The 21,557-nt window shown below is 45.9% G+C and overlaps 1 long non-coding RNA gene across 1 annotated transcript in view; it reads right to left on the reverse strand.

The window, feature by feature from the left end:
• LOC137227669 (uncharacterized) overlaps positions 1–21,152 on the reverse strand; it is a 228,100-nt gene extending 206,948 nt beyond the window's left edge. Inside the window, exons 1-2 of the long non-coding RNA XR_010944949.1 lie at positions 21,036–21,152; positions 1,959–2,056 (exon numbers count right to left, since the gene is read on the reverse strand). This is a non-coding gene — a long non-coding RNA (uncharacterized lncRNA). The remainder of the gene's footprint in view (positions 1–1,958; positions 2,057–21,035) is intronic.
• Positions 21,153–21,557: the final 405 nt, after the last annotated feature.

Here is a 21,557-nt window from a genome sequence, read left to right on the forward strand (position 1 = left end):
AGGCAGGCCCTGAAACCTGAGAGGCTGAGTCGAAGGACCCCACCGTCCTCTGTGGCCCAAACCAGAAACCTGGGAGCATGTCAGAGTTGCCCTCACTCTCACCCACACACCCCAGCAGTCACAAGGCCTGCTCAGTCACCTCAAATTCCTCCCTCTGCTCCTCCTGCACACTGAGAGACAGGAGAGCTTACGGCAAAGGGTCTGGACTATGGAGCTCAACTGCCTGGTGCAAATCTTGGCTTGATTTAGTAGCTGTGTGTGGCCAAGGGCAAGTCTCCTAACTGCTCTGGGCCTCAGTTTTCACATCAGTGAAGTGGGGATAATAATAGCACTTAGCACAGAGGGCTATGGAGGGTAAAGGAGTCCATGGACCTGAAGCAACTGAAACGATGCCTGGCTCACAGGAGCCATGTGAGCGTCAGCAATTCTCACTATCACTATGGCCACCACCTTAAACGAGGCCTCACAGAGGCCAGTAACCATCTCCTCAAGGCCAAGGTCCAAACCACTAAACAGCAAGGGCCCAAAGCCCTGAACCCTCCACTATTTTATTCAGAAAACGCCAGGGGCTTCTTGTGAACCACAGAATTAAGTAGAAACTTTTAATCATCCCATTCAATGCCCTTTATGATATGGAGCTCGATAGATATCTAAGGAGGGAAGAAGAGAATAGAACAAAAAAATGCAGGAAAGGAAGAAAACGATGAGCTAGAAAATTCCATCATCAGCTCTGCTTATTGGCCACTATTCTAAATAAGTGGTCAAGTTGGCAAACACACGTTGACATGTGTTTGTTCCACATCAATCGTTAGATTAAGCTGGTCATCTCAGGAGAATCTATTCTCTGTGCATTTCAAAATCTAGACTGTAAATGGGTTAATTTCAAAAGTGACTTAGCACTCTGAGATAGGCAAGTCTGTACCAGCTTGAAGCTTACTCCTTGAAGCTCTGTGTGTGTGTGTGTGTGTGTGTGTGTGTGTGTGTGGTGTGTGTGTATATGTGTGTGCATGAAGGTATGTGAAAATAAACAAAGAAACACCAGGTCTTGGTGTGCTTGCAACAGAGTCAAGCTAAACGAAAGGCTTTGTCCTCAATACACACATACATACTCATGTTCACATTCATTCATTCATGCACACATGTTCTCACACACATGAAGTAGCCTATGTCCACACACAGGGCCAAAGTCACAGGCACAAAAGCTCACTCACCCACACATACATATGCACATGCACTCACATGCACCTCCAGGCCTGAGCAGGGGCCACCTCCTGGATCCCACATCTGTCCCCCTCTCCTGACAGTGACAGTGCCATGCCAGTAGCACTCAGAGGTCAATTTCCAGGTATAGTAGTGCCACATGCTTCTATCCTGGCCAGTATGTGGCTATCTCCAGATCTTTCCGTCCATATTCCTGGAATTATGCTGAGCCTTCCCTCCCACCTGTGGCAACCCATTCCCAGAACAGCCTCAGGACAAATGAATCACCACAGTGTTTGTCATCTTGCCACTGGGTAGCTGCCATCTCTAGCCTACCTCACAGGATGTGAGTTGCAGGACCTCCTTTTTTAGTTGAAAGGTGTCTTAGAGATCATCCCTTCTGACCTCCTCAATGTGCAGATGGGAGACTGAGGCTCAGAAAGGGATAGGATTTGCCCAAGGTCGCCCAGCAAGTCAAAGGCAGAGCTGAACTTGAACCCTAACTCTAGGGCCAGGGCTCCTTCTACCTCACGGCCCCCAAAAGAAGCCCCTCTCTTCTACTGGAGTCCTGATCCTACTAGTGGGCCTTCCTGGAAAAGTTAGGGGGGAAGAGCACAAGATAACAGCTACGAGTGGCCAAGAGTGCCCAGTGACACACTGACCACAGTCAGGAGGGGCCAGGGGTGCTGCTGTCCAGCCTGTGAGATGCCTCCACACACTGCCCTCATTTCCCCATGCAGGCCCCTCAAATGACTTACTATTCTTCGGTCCCTGGAGCTCAGGGTGATAGAGTCAGGGGAGGCAGTGGGCAGAGAGGCAGGCAGGGAGGCGGCCAGAGCTCCAGCACCTTCTTTTTCTAGAAAATAAAACATAACTCAGTCATTCCATAAATCGCCTTTTTTGCTCCCCATGCCTGCTCTGCCCCCACCAGGTCCACCCATTCTCCCTGCCTGGTGTCCAGACCCATGACAAACACAGGGGTACTAAGAGGAATCAGAGCTGGGGCTACCACCTCCCCGCAAAATCCACCACTGCAACCCAGCATGGGAGGAGCAGAAAGAGCTCGGTGGAGGGGTGCTTTCCGGAGGAGGGGATACCCCAGCAAGGCTGGCAGGGGTTAGCCCCATGAAGGGGTGGGGGGAGGGGCATTCCAGGAAGAGGACAGGCAGGTGTAAAGGCCAGGAGGGGAGAGCACTCTGACGGATCATTTAGCATGAGTGGGGCAGAAATGCAAGGAGGAGAGGAGTCAGAAGAAAAACACAGAGACACCACAGAGGCAGGAGGAGGGCAGTGCTGCAGGAGGGTAGTCTGGGTCCCAGGCGCACTCTGGTGGTCCTCAGAGCTGAACCTGATCCCAAGTCAGCCTCATCACAAGCCTGCCAGAAACAGCGTACTAAAGAAGAACAAGGTCAGTCCTCCCCTACCACCAAAGGGGAAACTGAGGCCCAGAGAGAGATAGACACTTGCGCGAGGTCACATTGCTAGCAGAAGCAGTGTGAACACCACAACCTCAGCCTCCTAACTAATGATTTGATTATCAGGTCAAATCATTCCTCGCTGCTTGCAAGTTCTGCCCATCCCAAGCTGGGGTATCAAGACAATCCTAGTGAGAGTGGTAAGAGCACAAGGTTGTGGATGGTGGTAGCTGTTCCTTACAGGAAACAGCCCACTGAGAGCAGAGATGGGAGCCCCAGAGAGACCCATGGCAAAGCAGGTGTTGGTTCTCATGAGGCCGATGTTCCAGGCAGTACACAGCTTGAAAGTTCAGCTCTGAGGCTGGGTGAGGCCCTGAGCCCGCGGAAGCCTCTGGAGACAGAGGAAGCATCTTCATGTCCTGTCTGTTGCTGTGTATATTTGGTCAGGAGAGTTATCTCAAGAGAGAAGAAGCAATTATCTTTAGGAAGTTCTGTCCCATACATTATTCAGTTGAAAAAAGAATGTCACCTTTGCTGTAAAAATCGATTGTAATAAGGGAAATACTTCTACACTCAACAAAATTCTCAGCCTCAGGATACACAAGCATTAATTAATAATGCCACCATTCCATCTTTTCTGTCACTCGCCCCCAACCCCAATTCAACAGGAGGACACAGGGTCAAAGAATCCCATGGAGTTATAGTTGAAAACTTCCCTAATATGGGAAAGGAAATAGTTACTCAAGTCCAGAAAGCACAGAGAGTCCCATACAGGATGAATCCAAGGAGAAATACGCCAAGACACATATTAATCAAACTGTCAAAAATTAAATACAAAGAAAACATATTAAAAGCAGCAAGGGAAAAACAACAAATAACACACAAGGGAATCCCCATAAGGTTAACAGCTGATCTTTCAGCAGAAACTCTGCAAGCCAGAAGGGACTGGCAGGACATATTGAAAGTGATGAAGGAGAAAAACCTACAACCAAGATTACTCTACCCAGCAAGGATCTCATTCAGATTTGATGGAGAAATTAAAACCTCTACAGACAAGCAAAAGCTGAGAGAGTTCAGCACCACCAAACCAGCTTTACAACAAATGCTAAAGGAACTTCTCCAGGCAAGAAACACAAGAGAAGGAAAAGACCTACAATAACGAACCCAAAACAATTAAGAAAATGAGAATAGAAACATATATATCAACAATTACCTTAAATTTAAATGGACTAAATGCTCCCACCAAAAGACACAGATTGGCTGAATGGATACAAAAACAAGACCCATATATATGCTGTCTACAAGAGACCCACTTCAGACCTACAGACACATACAGACTGAAAGGGGATGGAAAAAGATATTCCATGCAAATGGAAACCAGAAGAAAGCTGGAGTAGCAATTCTCATATCAGACAAAATAGACTTTAAAATAATGACTATTAGAAGAGACAAGGAAGGACACTACATAATGATCAAGAGATCGATCCAAGAAGATATAACAATTGTACATATTTATGCACCCAACATAGGAGCACCTCAATACATAAGGCAAATACTAACAGCCATAAAAGGGGAAATCGACAGTAACACATTCATAGTAGGGGACTTTAACACCCCACTTTCACCAATGGACAGATCATTCAAAATGAAAGTAAATAAGGAAACACAAGCTTTAAATGATACATTAAACAAGATGGACTTCATTGATATTTATAGGACATTCCATCCAAAAACAACTGAATACACATTTTTCTCAAGTGCTCATGGAACATTCTCCAGGATAGATCACATCTTGGGTCACAAATCAAGCCTTGGGAAATTTAAGAAAATTGAAATTGTATCAAGTATCTTTTCCGACCACAATGCCATGAGACTAGATATCAATTACAGGAAAAGATCTGTAAAGAATACAAACACATGGAGGATAAACAATACACTACTTAATAACGAAGTGATCACTGAAGAAATCAAAGAGGAAATTAAAAAATACCTAGAAACAAATGACAATGGAAACACGACGACCCAAAACCTATGGGATGCAGCAAAAGCAGTTCTAAGAGGGAAGTTTATAGCACTACAATCCTACCTTAAGAAACAGGAAACATCTCAAATAAACAACCTAACCTTGCACCTAAAGCAATTAGAGAAAGAAGAACAAAAAAACCCCAAAGTTAGCAGAAGGAAAGAAATCATAAAAATCAGATCAGAAATAAATGAAAAAGAAATGAAGGAAACGATAGCAAAGATCAATAAAACTAAAAGCTAGTTCTTTGAGAAGATACACCAAATTGATAAACCATTAGCCAGACTCATCAAGAAAAAAAGGGAGAAGACTCAAATCAATAGAATTAGAAATGAAAAAGGAGAAGTAACAACTGACACTGCAGAAATACAAAAGATCATGAGAGATTACTACAAGCAACTCTATGCCAATAAAATGGACAACATGGAAGAAATGGACAAATTCTTAGAAGTGCACAACCTGCCAAGACTGAATCAGGAAGAAATAGAAAATATGAACAGACCAATCACAAGCACTGAAATTCAAACTGTGATTAAAAATCTTCCAACAAACAAAAGCCCAGGACCAGATGGCTTCACAGGCGAATTCTATCAAACATTTAGAGAAGAGCTAACACCTATCCTTCTCAAACTCTTCCAAAATATAGCAGAGGGAGGAACACTCCCAAACTCACTCTATGAGGCCACCATCACCTTGATACCAAAACCAGACAAGGATGTCACAAAGAAAGAAAACTACAGGCCAATATCACTGATGAACATAGATGCAAAAATCCTCAACAAAATACTAGCAAACAGAATCCAAGAACACATTAAAAGGATCATACACCAGGATCAAGTGGGGTTTATTCCAGGAATGCAAGGATTCTTCAATATACGCAAATCAATCAATGTGATAAACCATATTAACAAATTGAAGGAGAAAAACCATATGATCATCTCAATAGATGCAGAGAAGGCTTTTGACAAAATTCAACACCCATTTATGATAAAAACCCTGCAGAAAGTAGGCATAGAGGGAAATTTCCTCAACATAATAAAGGCCATATATGACAAACCCACAGCCAACACTGTCCTCAATGGTGAAAAACTGAAAGCATTTCCACTAAGATCAGGAACAAGACAAGGTTGCCCACTCTCACCACTATTATTCAACATAGTTTTGGAAGTTTTAGCCACAGCAATAGGAGAAGAAAAGGAAATAAAAGGAATCCAAATCAGAAAAGAAGAAGTAAAGCTGTCACTCTTTGCAGATGACATGATACTATACATAGAGAATCCTAAAGATGCTACCAGAAAACAGAGTTAATCAATGAATTTGGTAAAGTAGCAGGATACAAAATTAATGCACAGGAATCTCTGGGATTCCTATACACTAATGATGAAAAATCTGAAAGTGAAATCAAGAAAATACTCCCAATTACCATTACAACAAAAAGAATAAAATAGCTAGGAATAAACCTACCTAAGGAGATGAAAGACCTGTATGCAGAAAATTATAAGACGCTGATGAAAGCAACTAAAGATGATACAAATAGATGGAGAGATATACCATGCTCTTGGATTGGAAGAATCAACATTGTGAAAATGACTCTACTACCCAAAGCAATCTACAGATTCAATGCAATCCCTATCAAACTACCACTGACATTTTTCACAGAACTAGAACAAAAAATTTTGCAATTTGTATGGAAACACAAAACACTCCGAATAGCCAAAGCAATCTTGAGAACGAAAAATGGAGCTGGAGGAATCAGGCTCCCTGACTTCAGACTATACTACAAAGCTACAGTAATCAAGATAGTATGGTACTGGCACAAAAACAGAAAGATCAATGGAACAGGATAGAAAGCCCAGAGATAAACCCACACACATATGGTCACCTTATCTTTGATAAAGGAGGCAGGAATGTACAGTGGAGAAAGGACAGCCTCTTCAATAAGTGGTGCTGGGAAAACTGGACAGGTACATGTAAAAAGTATGAGATTAGATCACTCCCTAACACCATACACAAAAATAAGCTCAAAATGGATTAAAGACCTAAATGTAAGGCCAGAAACTATCAAACTCTTAGAGGAAAACATAGGCAGAACACTCTATGACATAAATCACAGCAAGATCCTTTTTGACCCACCTCCTAGAGAAATGGAAATAAAAACAAAAATAAACAAATGGGACCTAATGAAACTTAAAAGCTTTTGCACAGCAAAGGAAACCATAAACAAGACGAAAAGACAACCCTCAGAATGGGAGAAAATATTTGCAAATGAAGCAATTGACAAAGGATTAATCTCCAAAATTTATAAGCAGCTCATGCAGCTCAATAACAAAAAAAAAAAACCAACCCAATCCAAAAATGGGCAGAAGACCTAAACAGACATTTTTCCAAAGAAGATATACAGACTGCCAAAAAAAACATGAAAGAATGCTCAACATCATTAATCATTAGAGAAATGTAAATCAAAACTACAATGAGATATCATCTCACACCAGTCAGAATGCCCATCATCAAAAAATCTAGAAACAATAAATGCTGGTGAGGGTGTGGAGAAAAGGGAACACTCTTGCACTGCTGGTGGGAATGTGAATTGGTACAGCCACTATGGAGAACAGTATGGAGGTTCCTTAAAAAACTACAAATAGAACTACCATATGACCCAGCAATCCCACTACTGGGCATATACCCTGAGAAAACCATAATTCAAAAAGAGTCATGTACCAAAATGTTCATTGCAGCTCTGTTTACAATAGCCCGGAGATGGAAACAACCTAAGTGTCCATCATCGGATGAATGGATAAAGAAGATGTGGCACATATATACAATGGAATATTACTCAGCCATAAAAAGAAACAAAATTGAGCTATTTGTAATGAGGTGGATAGACCTAGAGTCTGTCATACAGAGTGAAGTAAGTCAGAAAGAGGAAGACAAATACCGTATGCTAACACATATATATGGAATTTAAGGAAAAAAATGTCATGAAGAACCTAGGGGTAAGACAGGAATAAAGACACAGACCTACTAGAGAATAGACTTGAGGATATGGGGAGGGGGAAGGGTAAGCTGTGACAAAGCGAGAGAGAGGCATGGACATATATACACTACCAAACGTAAGGTAGATAGCTAGTGGGAAGCAGCCGCATAGCATAGGGAGATCAGCTCGGTGCTTTGTGACCGCCTGGAGGGGTGGGATAGGGAGGGTGGGAGAGAGGGAGATGCAAGAGGGAAGAGATATGGGAACATATGTTTATGTGTGACTGATTCACTTTGTTATAAAGCAGAAACTAACACACCATTGTAAAGCAATTATACCCCAATAAAGATGTAAAAAACAAAAAAAGGATCCCATGGTGGGAGGGACAGGAAATACGCCTCGGGGAGGGGCCCTATGCTCTGCTAACAGACTATATTCCCTAACTTCTTGGGGCAGCACCAGCCATGGCACAAAAGTAGGGAAGGGAGCAGTTTATCCCAGAAGACAGGCGGAGGGGACCTTGCCAAAGTCCCAGCAAAATCCCTTAGCTGTCCAGCTTAGCACAGGCATCAGCAAAGGGACCCAACACATAGCTCTGCCCTCTGCGACTTAGTTTCCCCATCTGTATAATAATGAAGGAGCTGGCTCTTCCAGCTATTATGTTCTGTGATCTGGAGTCTAGACCTGGTTGGCAAACTATAGCCTGCAGACCAAATCAAGCCCATAGCTGTTTCTGCATGGCCTGTGAGCTAAGAATTGTTTTTACATTTTTAAAGGGCTGTAAAAAAAAGAAAGAAAATCACAAGGAAGGCTATGTGACAGAGACTGTGTATGGTCTGAAAGACCTTAAATAAACTATCTAGCCCTTTACAGAAAGGTTGCTGACTTCTGCATTAGATTATGTTGGATCTGTGCTCCTTCCCCATTAGAGTTCATAGAACTCTCTGGAACTCTGTGGGATAAGTAGGATTTCTCACAGCTGTGCAATACATCTTTAATTCTCTCCCCTCCACTGTCCTGTGGCTCCAAGGCACTCCTAGACCCTAGCATGTAGCAGATCTTTAGTCTGAATGAATGAAGTCTATGCTTCTTGCATCCTTGTAGCCTATATGCACACTACTCAGGCTGAAAAATTACTCCTGCATAATGGAGACTGTAACCATAGGCTTATATTATCCAATTAACCACCACTAAGGGCTTTACTAGTATTCCATGCTAGGCTGATGCTCAGGGTTGGCTCTGTCCACCAAAGGCTCACAGTCCAATAAGAAAAATCAGACAAGTAACGATAATACAAGCTAGACCATGCAGAAAGGTAGAGAAAGTGAAATGCACACACAAAAGAAGGAAGCAATTAAATCTGAACAGAATTAACATGCCACTAGATAAATGGGCAAAACCAGGAAAACACAGTTCACAAAAGGGAATATACTCTAATAAAACAAATATATGAGAAAATCTTCAGCCTTACCAGTAGCCAGAAAAATGCTAATAAAAATTACAGAGATATATTTTTATGATTATTAAAATAGTAAAAATTCTATTTCAAGTCATAATGCCCAATGTTCTCAATGGTACAATGAAAAGGCTCTCTCACACAATGAGAGTGAATTGAATAACTCTTTGAAATCAATTTGGTAATAATATCATATATAAAAATTACGAACTTTGTGATCCAGTCATCCCACTTTTAAAAATTGGACCAAAGAAAATAATTCAAAATAAGGAAAAGTTTATATGCTAATACATGCAATGACTGCTATAGCAGTTATTTGGAGGCAATATAAAATCTCACCATGGGATTCTCTTCCCAGGATCCCTTTTCTACACCAGCTACCGGGTTATTCAAGGATGACCCACATTAGTAGAATGTGACCCTGACCCTAACTACACAAAAGGAGTCTGCTCCTAAGAAAGAGGGACCAGTCTCTGAGGGGTGGCTGAATTATCACATGTAAAGCTTGGGCATGGTGTGTGGGTGTTCTCTGCCATGTGGACAGGAAAATCAGAGGAAGATCAGCTGGGAAAGAAGGAAGGAATGAAGTTGACACAGACACAGGATAATACCTTATGGCATTTGCATTCCTGTTCTGGGGGTCCCCAAGGCCCAGCCAGAAGCCTACCCTTGGCTTCTGTGAGATGCTCCAGTATCATCTGCATAAAGATTCCCTTTCTGTTGAAGCTTATTTAGGTTGAGTTTCTGTCACTTAGAACCAAAAGATTAGTAACACACAATGGAACAATGTACAACCATTAAAAACTGTGATGAAGACTATGGAAGCAAATGGGAGAAAAGCCTTTTGACCTAATAAGGATAAAAAAGAAATCAGCTACAACATTACAAGCATGCTACATATTCAAAGCATGTGGACAGGACTTCCCTGGTGGCGCAGTGGTTAAGAATCTGCCTGTCAGTTCAGGGGACAGGGGTTCAATTCCTGGTCTGGGAAGATCCCACATGCCACGGAGCAACTAAGCCCGCGAGCCACAACTACTGAGCCCGTGTGCCACAACTACTAAAGCCTGTGCACCTAGAGCCCGTGCTTCACAAAAAGAGAAGTCACCGCAATGAGAAGCCCACGCACCTCAACAAAGAGTAGGCCTTGCTCGCCGCAACTAGAGAAAGCCTGTGGCAGTAACGAAGACTCAACGCAGCCAAAAATAAATAAATAAATAAATTTATTAAAAAAAAAAAAAACATGTGCACAGAAAAACTAGAAAGGAATACATAAAATGATAAAAGTTGTGCCAGCAGTGGGATATTAAGTGATTATTTTCTCTATTCCCATACTGTTGCATTGCTTTTCTTAAAGTTAAGAAAAAATTCTGAGTGAGGAGATGAGTCATAAACCAAAACACCTGTGATACTAAGTGAAATAATACTTGTTGCCCAGACAGAGGGCAGATATAGGGTCATGGAACCCAACGGAAGGATATTTTTATTACCTCCACTGGAAAGATCAGAGAAAAAGCCATGAAGGACACAACATTTGAAATGGGCTTTCAGCAATGAGAACAAGGAGCAAGGTATCCAGACAAAGAGGGAACTGAAATGGAGAGAAAGAGAAACAAAAGCCTGGAGGTGGAAGGGCACGCATGTTTGGGGAAAGATGAGCCATTCCCTCATCTTTCCCTAAACATGGTAAGAGCAGAAGGACAGAGTGAAGATCAGTAGGAAATCAGGTTACACTGCAGAGGTTTTAAAGTAGCCACCTTCGGGCCACATTGGCCTAGTTGTTTTTTATTCAGTCAACATAGTGATCACACCTTTCTAAATTAGTTGCTATGCCTTTCATCTCTAACCCTACTCCTAAATTCTGCGTTGTGATGCCAGACATGGGACTCTGTTGTTGTTGGGTTTGACCAGTTGGCGCCTTCTTAGCCTCTGCCAATAGGGGGCACTAGAGGGAGACCACAAGGTAAAGGAGAGGCGGAAACACACACTGCAGGTGGGAGTATTTGTTGATTTGGCTTTAACTTATGGGGTTGACTGTTCACATACTATATGATCCAGCAGTCCCACTCCAAGATATGTCTTTGAGAAACTCTTCCATTCACACTGGGAGACATGTCCAAGAATGGTCATAGCAGCATTATTCATCAGAGCAAAATACTAGAAGCAAACTAAATGTCCAGCAGCAAAAGAATAGATCAATAATATGTGGCATTCCACATAATGAAATATTATACAGTGGGGAAAATGAATTAACTATAGCTACATGTATCAACACAGATGGATTTTAGAAAAAAACATTGAGTTTAAAAAAGAATGCACACGGGCTTCCTGGTGGCGCAGTGGTTGGGAGTCCGCCTGCCGATGCAGGGGACACGGGTTCGTGCCCCAGGCCGGGAGGATCCCACGTGCCGCGGAGCGGCTGGGCCCGTGAGCCATGGCCGCTGAGCCTGCGCGTCCGGAGCCTGTGCTCCGCGACGGGAGAGACCACAGCGGTGAGAGGCCCGCGTACCGCAAAAAAAAAAAAAAAAAAAATCAAAAAAAGAATGCACAAGGGCTTCCCTGGTGGCGCAGTGGTTGAGAGTCCGCCTGCCGATGCAGGGGACATGGGTTCGTGCCCCGGTTCTGGGAGGATCCCACATGCCGCAGAGCGGCTGGGCCCATGGGCCATGGCCGCTGAGCCTGCGCGTCCGGAGCCTGTGCTCTGCAACGGGAGAGGCCACAGCAGTGAGAGGCCCGCGTACTGCCAAAAAAAAAAAAGTATAAAAAAAAAAAAAAGAATGCACAGAAGATAATATAGATTATAATACTACTTGAAGTTCAGATGCTGGCAAAAGTAAGTAACGTATGGCTTTGGGATCTATACATGTGTGCTAAAACTATTACAAAATAGGAAGGAAATGACAAACAACGAAATCTGGGTCGTGGTCACCCCTGGGGGAAGCAAGGAGATAAGATAGGGAAGATGCACCCAGACACATGCAAGAATGCCAGGAAAATTCTAGTTCCAAAGGTGGGTGGTGGGTCACAGGTGCTAATTTTAACATTATGCTTTTCCATGAGTAAATACATCACAAATATCTGTGTGTGTATAGACATATATGCATATACATATAATTACATAATAAACATCTTGAAAAAATTCAATCACAAACTAGCTTGTGACCAACAAGTAGTATCCATAGGTGGTCCCTGTGGGCTCTGCCCACAAACATGGGCTCTGCCCCCTGCTGAGGGCCAGGAGTGGATGGAAGACGGTGGGCTGGACCCTGGCCAGCACCACGTCCAGGCATCCCACCTGTCTGCTGCATCCACAGGCATGGCCACTCCTGAGGGGAGCAGGGAAAGCCCTGGCCTAGAAGTCTGGGCCCCTGGGTTTCCAGCTCTGCCTCTAATTACTGGGTGACTTTGGTCCGGCCCTCCTGCCCAGCCTTAGTTTCCCCATTTGTTCAATGGGTGGTCAGAGCAGGTGCTTGCTCAGAGCCTTTGTTCTTAGTGTTATTGACTGACCTGGTTTCTTGATGGCAAGATCTGCTGGGAACTTGACAGTCCTGCCATGACCTGGGGGACTTTGAGCAAGTTACTTGACTTCTCTCTGCTTAGTTTCCTCAAGTGTTACATGAGGATGGAACTAGTATCTGTCTCATAGGGTTTTTGTGAGGATTGAAGGAAATGAAACTTGTAAAGTATCTAGCACATAATCTAGAAAGAGGGAGTTCCTAATAGATGACAGCCATGGTGAGGAAGACCAAGCAGCCAGGTAACCACACCACGCCTTAGAGGGTGTCTTCCCACATTGCCTCACTCCAGGAAGTGACACCCGGCCAGGCTATCTCCAGCTTTAGCTTTAGCCATAGTTGAAACTGATCACATCACTCTTGCCTTCTCTTTATTACCTCCTTAGCCTGGCATCCAATCCCCTCCAAAGCCAAACCCCAACCTCCTGCCCTGACTTCTCCCTCATGTCACCCTATAATGTGGCTCATTCTTTGGACGCTCCCTCTGGCTCCTGCACCACTCCCATCCCCTATCTGGGACATCATTTTCCCAACCCTGTCTCTCCTGGGCCAAAATTCTCTTCCATTGAGGTTCAGTAGGAATGGGCCCTCTTCCAGGGAGCCTTCTCTGATTTCGGCAGCTAGGGATATAACCATGCCCTTGTCCCACACCCTCGACCCCTCACACCCACCCCAGCTTTTTGTCCCTGTCTCAGGACTACAAGCTCTGCACCCCAGCATCGCAGCTGTTTGTGTCTGCCCCAGCTGACAGAGAGGCCCTGGAGAGCATGGCTGCATCTGACAGTGTCTGACTGTAGTCTGCTACACCGGCGTGGATTATGGCTTCACTTCAAAAGGAGGGTGCTAGTCCTATTCACGGCCCTTGTGGATAAGAGGCCTGAGGTTTGCTCCACAGCTCACAGGGCACAGGAACTATTTCATACTTTCTATAATAAAGCCATTTGCCCACACATGTCCATGGTCGACAAGAAGTCCCTCCACCTCCCTTGGATGGTACAAGAAGCCCCCAGGTTTACACAGTCCAGGTCTTGGGGCCGCTGCCCCTCATGGTCACAGCTGCCTATGTTCTTGCTCAGACCTGTAGGGCCATCCAAAATCAGGTCACTCTGCTGGTCATTCTACTCCCTTCTGCCCCAAGAAATGCCATCAGGGTTGGGAGACAGTCTCTGCTGAGGCTCCTGGGGTTCCTGGGCTCCCATGCAGTCACCCCCACCCCAGGCCACTCCCCCAGGAGCCACACTGTGGTGAGGTTCAGGCCTCCCCATGCAATTAGGAACCCAACCCCCCCAGGGTAGAGAATGGGGAGGGAAAACAGGCAGGCAGTGTATCCTAGGGTTGCGCACTCCTTTTTCCAACCCCCAGAGCACAAAGCCTCACACCCTCTCCTCAGGCCCCCTGGGGTCACCATCCCCATTCAAGGAGAGCCTCAGTTAACCTCCACGAGGCCAATTCTCTACTCTGGCCAGAAGACACCAGAAAACCTGCTTCCTTCCCCAGTGAATGGTTAAACAAAAGGCCCAGACCTTTGGAAAAACAGACAGGTTCCTCCCTGGGTAGAGATATCAGGGCTATGGTAAAGCCTGGGGAGAAAATGCTTTTGTTCCTTCTGCAAAGCCTACAATAGTCAACAAAACAAGACACCAATTAATTTCTCAATAATTCTGTCTGTTGCATAGCCAGTGTTAGCCAAAATCCAATCTAGCCTACTTTAAAAGAATAATTCTTATCTGCCCCATCCCATAAAATACAAGCTAAAAGGAGAGAAAGCTGCAGACAGCAGGTAAGTAATAATCTTCAGAGTGGCAGGAAAAAGACTGTCTCCTCTGTGAGAGAGTTGTTGAAATGCATCCTGGTTCCCTCTGAGCTCTGTGGTTGGCTGAGGAATGAGCCCAGAGATAACCAGGCCCTCATCCTGGAACCTGGGAATGTCACCTGATATGGCAAAGGGGCTTCACAGATATGATTACATTAAGGGTGTTGAGTTGGGGAGATTATCCTGGATTATCTAGGTGGGCTCTAAATGTGATCACAAGGAAGCTTATAAGAGGGAAGCAGAGGGAGATTTACACAGACCAGGAAAATGCAATGTGACCTCGGAGGGAGAGTTTGGAGTGATGCAGCCACAAGCCAAGAAACGCCCACAGCCACTAGAAGCTGGAAGAGGCAAGGAAATGGAGCATCCCCTGGAGCGTCCTGAGGGAATGGGAGTTAGCCTGATAAGATTCAATTTAGACTTCTGACCTCTAGAACTCCAAGAGTATAAATTTCTGTTTCTTAAGCTACTAAGTTTGAGGTAATTTGTTAGAGCAGCCACAGGAAACTAAGACAAGCCCTGACTGCCAGAAACCTGACCTCAGTGACAGCAACTTTCTTAGCCTCGGAGGGCTGGATAATTAGTTTCCCTTGACTTATCTATAGGGGATAAAGAATATGCATCTAGGAAGAAGAAGGGAAGTGAAACTGAATAGGTAAACTGAGGCCAGATCATGAAAGACCTTAAATGACAAGCTAAAGACTATGGTCCTTACCCTGAAGATTGTGGGAAGCCATAGGTTTGCAATAGGGAAATGATATGAATAGTTTTTTTTAAAATACACCTCAGTTCAGTAGAGAAGGAAATGAGAGGCACAAAACCATATGCCAGGGTACAGGAAACAGGTGACTGCAATAACACAGGGAAGAGATGAGGATGAATGGAGCCTGGAAGAGAGGTCAGGTGGAGGAATGCCCGCAAAGGCCTTAAATCTGGCAGAGAAAGTGAAGAGAAGGTATGCAGGACAGCAGGTAATTTCCAAAAAGGACAATGCAGGTTCCGTCTTATTTAGATGACATATACAGGAAAAGGAAGCCATTTGATCACACCTTTCTGGATATGTTTTTAAATGGCAAAAGCCAACCAAAATAATTCACTTAAAAAGAGAAACTTTTAAATTCCAAGAAGACCAGCGCAATTCTGACTGATCCAACAATCAGGGAAAGCCAGCTTGCACACTTCACTTTTGACCCAAATTTTGAAGAGCATCCAGCTGCATTTCACATGGGCCTCGTGTGATCAACCCAGGCACGCAGATGTGGGGCTTTTACAAGGGAAGCGGCTGGGGAAGGAGGAAGATCCTTCAGGCTGGGATGCAGGAGCTCATGAGTTCAGTCCTGGCTTTGCCACTGGCTGTGTGGCTTCAGGCAAGTCCTTGCCCCTCTCTGGGCCTGTCTCTCCCTAGTCAGCAGTGTTAAAACTGGGTGGCAGAGCTCTCGAATTCTGAAGAGGCACCCAGCAGCCATACAGTCCTGGGAACTGTAGGGAGAGGGTAGGAGTCCCTATCGTGCCCTGAGGAGGGCTGGCCATATGTTGTCTTCCTTTAGCTGACATTTATTGACTACTCGCTATTTGCCAAGCACTGTTCTAAGGCCCTACTTATAGTATGTGTTTGGCATATGAGGAAACTGAGGCACAGAGAGATGAAATGGCTTGTTCAAGGCTGCAGAGCTGAGAGAGGACAGACCTGGGATATGAACACACATAGTCTGGCTCCAGGGCCTGTGGTTTCAGAGGCCTGTTTCATGTGCCAGGTTATGTGCTCTCCCTCCTCTGTGCTCACAGAGCCCCAGGTTGTCCTCCATCTCACCCCTCTAGCACACTGTCCACTTAGCCCTTCCCAGTCACACTGGGAGCACTTTGAGGATCAGGACTGAGTCAGGTTTATCTCTGTCCCTCCACAGCACTGCCTGGCCACGGGCTTGGCTCTTGCTGACTGTTACTGAGGGGCTATCGAATGAAGCTTTAAATGGAGTCAGAGGGAGCCCAGCAATGAAGTGGGTTCTCTGCCCACTCACTGGGCACTGCCTCTGTACCAAACCCCTGTACTGGTGCTGTGGATGAAGAGAGGAATCCAACAGGCCCCTGACCTCCGGAAGCCCAGCCTGGCCAAGTAGACAGATCTGGAAGCTGATAACGAAACCCTGTATGCTACTGTCTAGTGTCACCCAGACAAACCCCACTGCACTGGGGATATAATAACGGGATCAATGAAATCTGCCTATGCCCCTGACAGCCACCACACCCAGCCCCGGACTTGGAGCCTGGCTGGCCATGGGTGAGGGCAGGCAGAGGGCGACACCAGCAGGCCAGCCCCCCTTCCTCTGCCGCAGAAGGCCCTTCCTTCCCTCATTCAGCCAGACATGATCAAGCAGTGCCGGGGCAGGCCCTGGAGGGCACAGACAAGATGGATCAGACACATTCCCTGCCCTTAGGGATTTCACAGGCCAGTGGGCATGGTGAGCTGCGGACACATAACTGTCCCACTAACACACAAGACTCAGACACTGGCAAAGCACCTCCAGATGCCAGGCTGGAGAGACAGATTCATGGATCACAACTGCTAAACACACATTTAACCAAACCTTGATTTTACAGGTACAGAAATTGTGTGCCAAAGTAGGGAGGGGTCTTGCCCACGGTCACACAGAGACCAGTGGCAGAAGCAGGACAGGAACCCAAGCATTCTCTCCCTCTTCACACCCCACTCCTTTCCCCAGTTTGGAAGGTAGAAATCTTCCCCAAATCTCAGCAACTGCTCTCCCAGCAGTTGCTGAGATCTGGGGAGCAACAGACAAAAGAACTCCATGCTCCCATTCCCGACACCCACCCCCCCAGGCCCACATGAACAGCAGCCACAGCCCTGGTGCAGCCACTGCTCTCACACTCATCCTAGACCAGGGCCTGCCTGGGGACCTGGCCCCTGACCTTCACATCTGCTCCCAGAGCCCCAGGACCTTGTCACCTGCTGAGGCACTTCTGTCCAGTGCGGGAATCTCCGGGAAGGGGAGGAGGAGGAGGTGGGAGCTCCCACTTGCTGAGCACCTACTAGGTGCTGGGATAGGGCTAAGACCTTCCCACGTATTGTCTCCATTCATCCTCACGACTCTCGTCTAGGTGGGTAGGATGACCCCGACTTTCAGATAAGGAGACTCAGGCTCAAAGAGGGGCTGCAGGGGTCACCGGTGGCCAGTCACAAAGCTCTGCAAGCAAGAAGGGGACTCGGCATCACCCTAAAGACCTGAAGGACCCACCGTCCATTTGTGAACACCATTTCCTGTAGCTTTGTTCCCTCAGTCACGGCTGTGCTTCCTTCTACCAGTGCAGGACTACAGGTTCACAAAGCATGCTCTCATCAGGCGTCTCTCTGAGCCCCAAGGTCCTATGAAGGAGGAGTGGGGAAGTCAGCCTCCCGTTTCACAGACGAGGAAGCTGGGGCCCAAGAGCCAACAGGTGGTCAAGCTGACCCAGGTCTCCCTGGCCAGAGTTCTCTGAGAAGCCTAGACCCAAAGTTAGTTTTTGCCAGGAATTATTTTGGGGTTCATTGTGATCCTGGGTTGAGATGGCAAGAAAGGAGAAAGCTGCTAATAGCTTTTCACCAAGGAGGAGAGGTAGTACGGGCATGAAGCAGGGTTCAGGGTAGGTCAAGGATTCCAGACAGAGACACATAGTCTGGGTCCCTCAGCCCTGACTCACACTATTGGTCAGACCCAGTCGTTCAGGACCATGGGTGTCCCCAGATGGAGTCAGTATCGTCACCTAAACAGGCCTCATTCTCAGGCCCCATTCTCAACCCCCTTTATAGTACAAGTAGATGCTATAATGGGTTGCAGAGGGCTGGGCGCAAGCCGATACTGGGAGAGTCTTGTCAGTATGTTGAGGCAACAAAAGGGGCTCCCAGAGGTAGTGTGTGTGGTTGGCAGGAACATGGGCTCTGGAAGCAGATGGAATGTAACCTCAGGTAAGGGGCATAGCACCCAAGAACCTCAGTTTCCTCATCTGTAAGATGGGGATGATAGGTACCACCTCCAAAAGGCTGTGAGGACTGATGAGTTAATGCACGTAAAGCACTGAGCATGGTGCCTGGTGAGGAGGGAGAACTCAGAGGACAAGAGCTGCTGGGAGTAGTAACAGCACCATGAGTGGTATCAAGAGTGGTGTCCCGGAACGGATAAAGGCCACAGGTTTCGGACTGGGTCTACAGGGCCTTGGGGCTCTGAGGAGTTACCGCAGAGCTCAGGGGCCACTAGACATGGTGGAATCAGGAAGGGCTGTGCCTAGCAGGGAGCAGAGCCTGGGGCAATTCAACTAATACAGAGGCTACCTTATCAAGTATGTAAATAATATAAAAAGTAGGTGCTTGATGGTGTGAACCTTAGTATAGTACAGTCAGCAGTGTCTCATGGCACCCTGCCTTTCCCCCCATGCAATGCAAGGGGTCTAGGGATGTAGGGAATTGCCAAATGTTTTTGCTCATTCCCTGTTCCCAGTACCTAGCACAGAGCCAGCCACCTAGTAGGTCCTCAATAATTTTTGTTGGATGAAAGAAAATTCAGGCATGGCTCTGACTCCAGTCAAAGGAGAGCCTTTTTTTTGGCCGCACTGCACTGCATGCGGGATCTTAGTACCCTGACGAGGGATCGAACCCGTGCCCCCTGCAGTGGAAGCGCAGAGTCTTAACTACTGGACCGCCAGGGAAGTCCGAACTTCTCTCTTCTGTTTTACATAATAGGCTTCAATGTAGATTTTCCTTCGAATGAAAAAGGGTTTTTAAAAAAATAAAATTGAAATCCAATGATGTAGTTCATGCTCCTCCTTTTACAGAAAGTCGGAAGGACTTGCCCAAAGGCACACAGCTCAGCAGCTCGGTCAGAGTTCCCACAGACTCAGGCTTTCTCCTCCACCCTGCTAGGTCATCTTCCAGGATGCTGAAGCTATGGGCCCAAGAGCAGGACTGGGCTGGGCACTGCTGGAGATGAAGCCTCTGGGTGCCTGGTGCCAGGAGTGCAGGGAGGGTGAGGATTTTCCAATCACTCCCATCGCTGGAAATGGACCTTGAGTGCAGTCAGAGATGGCATCCAAGATTTATGCACCAGGATGTTTATCATCATGTTATTTATAATATCGAAAAATTGGAAACGACCTAGAAACAGTTTAATAAATTATGCCACAACCTTTCAGTGGAATATAATGCAGCTATCTAAATTCATCTCTTTGGAGACTGTTAAATGATAAGTTAGAATCAAGGCAAGATTCAAACCTCTTAAGGCTGACACCAATTTTTAAAAATACATATATACCAAAAAAAAAAAAGGCTGTTGGAAATATATCCTAATGTTAAGAATGGTTATTTCTGGAGAGGTTGGAAGGGGGTGGTTAATAGGTGATTTTTTTTTCTCCTACATATTTTTCTGTATTTTCCAAATTTTCTACAATAAGCTTTAGAATCAGAAAGGGAAAAAAATTAAGATTCCCTGACCAGGGCCAGGTCCCCCTAAGAGGGTCAAGTCTCACTCATCCTTTGATCCAGTGAATATTCACTCAACATCTTGTTTCAGGCCCTTGTGTCTCCAGACATTGGAAATGTCTCAGCTTAAAGGCATACAAATGTCATTTTTAATCAATTTCATGAGTCAGTCACCATATATTAATAGGCTGTCTCTTAATTGCTCAACCAACAATTAGAGATTCTGAAAATGATGTAGTGCGTATTTTGCATTTAGGAAAGCAATTTGAATGTTCAAGCTTTAAAGCTCCAAAAGATAGTATTTGTGCCTTTTGCACACTGTAGACTGCTCTTTATCTTCTAAGAAGGAATCATGACAACTCTCTCCCCTGCATAGACTGAAGGTTCTTTTTTCTTCCACCTGATCTTATCACTGGTGCTAAAAGTCCCTGGTATACTGTGTGATTTTGAACCAGTCCCTTGACCTTTCTGGACTTTAGCGTCCCCTTCTGTAAGGGCTTTTCCAGCAGGAGATTCTTAGCTTCTCTGTTTCTTTGGCGGTAGGCAGCTTCCAGTGTCAAAATTAAGAGTTTCAGCCTCCAGACCCCTTGACTGCAGCCTTACAAGATACCCCTCAAATTCTGGGCTGTTGATTTCCATATCCAGACTTCCAGGCATTTCAGAGAAGAAGTGGCATCCTTCAGGGGTGATGCTAAGATAAAATCAGCATCCTAAATGTGCAAATCATTCTGATCTAAATCTTTGTGGGCTCCCAGTGCCTCATTAAACATCCAAGGCCCCCAGGCTCTGAATCACAGCTCCTCTTCCCTCGCAGCCCTTCAAGAGGACTTCTGATTACCCCATAAATTACATGGTGTCAGAGGGTACCTGCAGGCTCTTCATCTTGCAATCCAGCCACCAACGTTTTTATGGGATATGGATCCTGCCAGGCTCCTACTCTCCTCCATCCCCATGGTTACCAGGGAGGGCCCAGCAGAACATCTTTCTTGGACGTTCACTGGCTCACTCTCCACTGATGTCTCTCCCCTCCCAGGAATGCATTAGATCCTCTGGAATGGAGAGTTCTTTCTACCAGAAGCCTTTGTTCTCAGCTCTCCTGCCAAAATGAAGTCTAGGTGGCCCATGGATCCTGCTGCCTCAGTGAAACTGACTGACTTTCCAAACACTCTTACCCCTCTTAGGAGCTCAAAGGGGCTTTCCCAGTGGCCAGACCCCAAATAGTAGCCATAGTGACCAGCCAGCCAAGCACCAAAATGATGGAGCCATAAAAACATCAGGTCAGGGAAGCTGTAAAAACATCAAATGTAAAGAAGGTCAACACCCTCTCAGCTCACACCCTAGGCTCAAAATCTCTGTCTCTCAGCTCCAAGGGGCTTGCCTTTGATTCCCGTGTCTGGAATGCCTCCATCTCACCCCTCTGGCCACTTAGGTCCATCGCCCACCGTGTTAACTTGGGTTTTCCCAGATGTTACACATGAGACAAGCATTCAGGCGTTAATATATATTTGGGAGGTGAGCTCAGGAAGCACCTACTGGAGGCAGGGAAGGGAAGGCAGCCAATAAGGCGGCGTGGTCCAGCCTCAACCCACTGGGGAGCCTGGGGGTCAGAGTTCTCCATCCCCCTCGGTCATTGGTTGGAGGCTGCTGGGGAGGACACTTAGTTCTCTGGCACTTCTGACCTGCCATGGGCTCTG

This window comes from Pseudorca crassidens, chromosome 7 (genome assembly GCF_039906515.1).
Source record: "Pseudorca crassidens isolate mPseCra1 chromosome 7, mPseCra1.hap1, whole genome shotgun sequence".
In the NCBI taxonomy this organism is placed as follows: Eukaryota; Metazoa; Chordata; class Mammalia; order Artiodactyla; family Delphinidae; genus Pseudorca; species Pseudorca crassidens.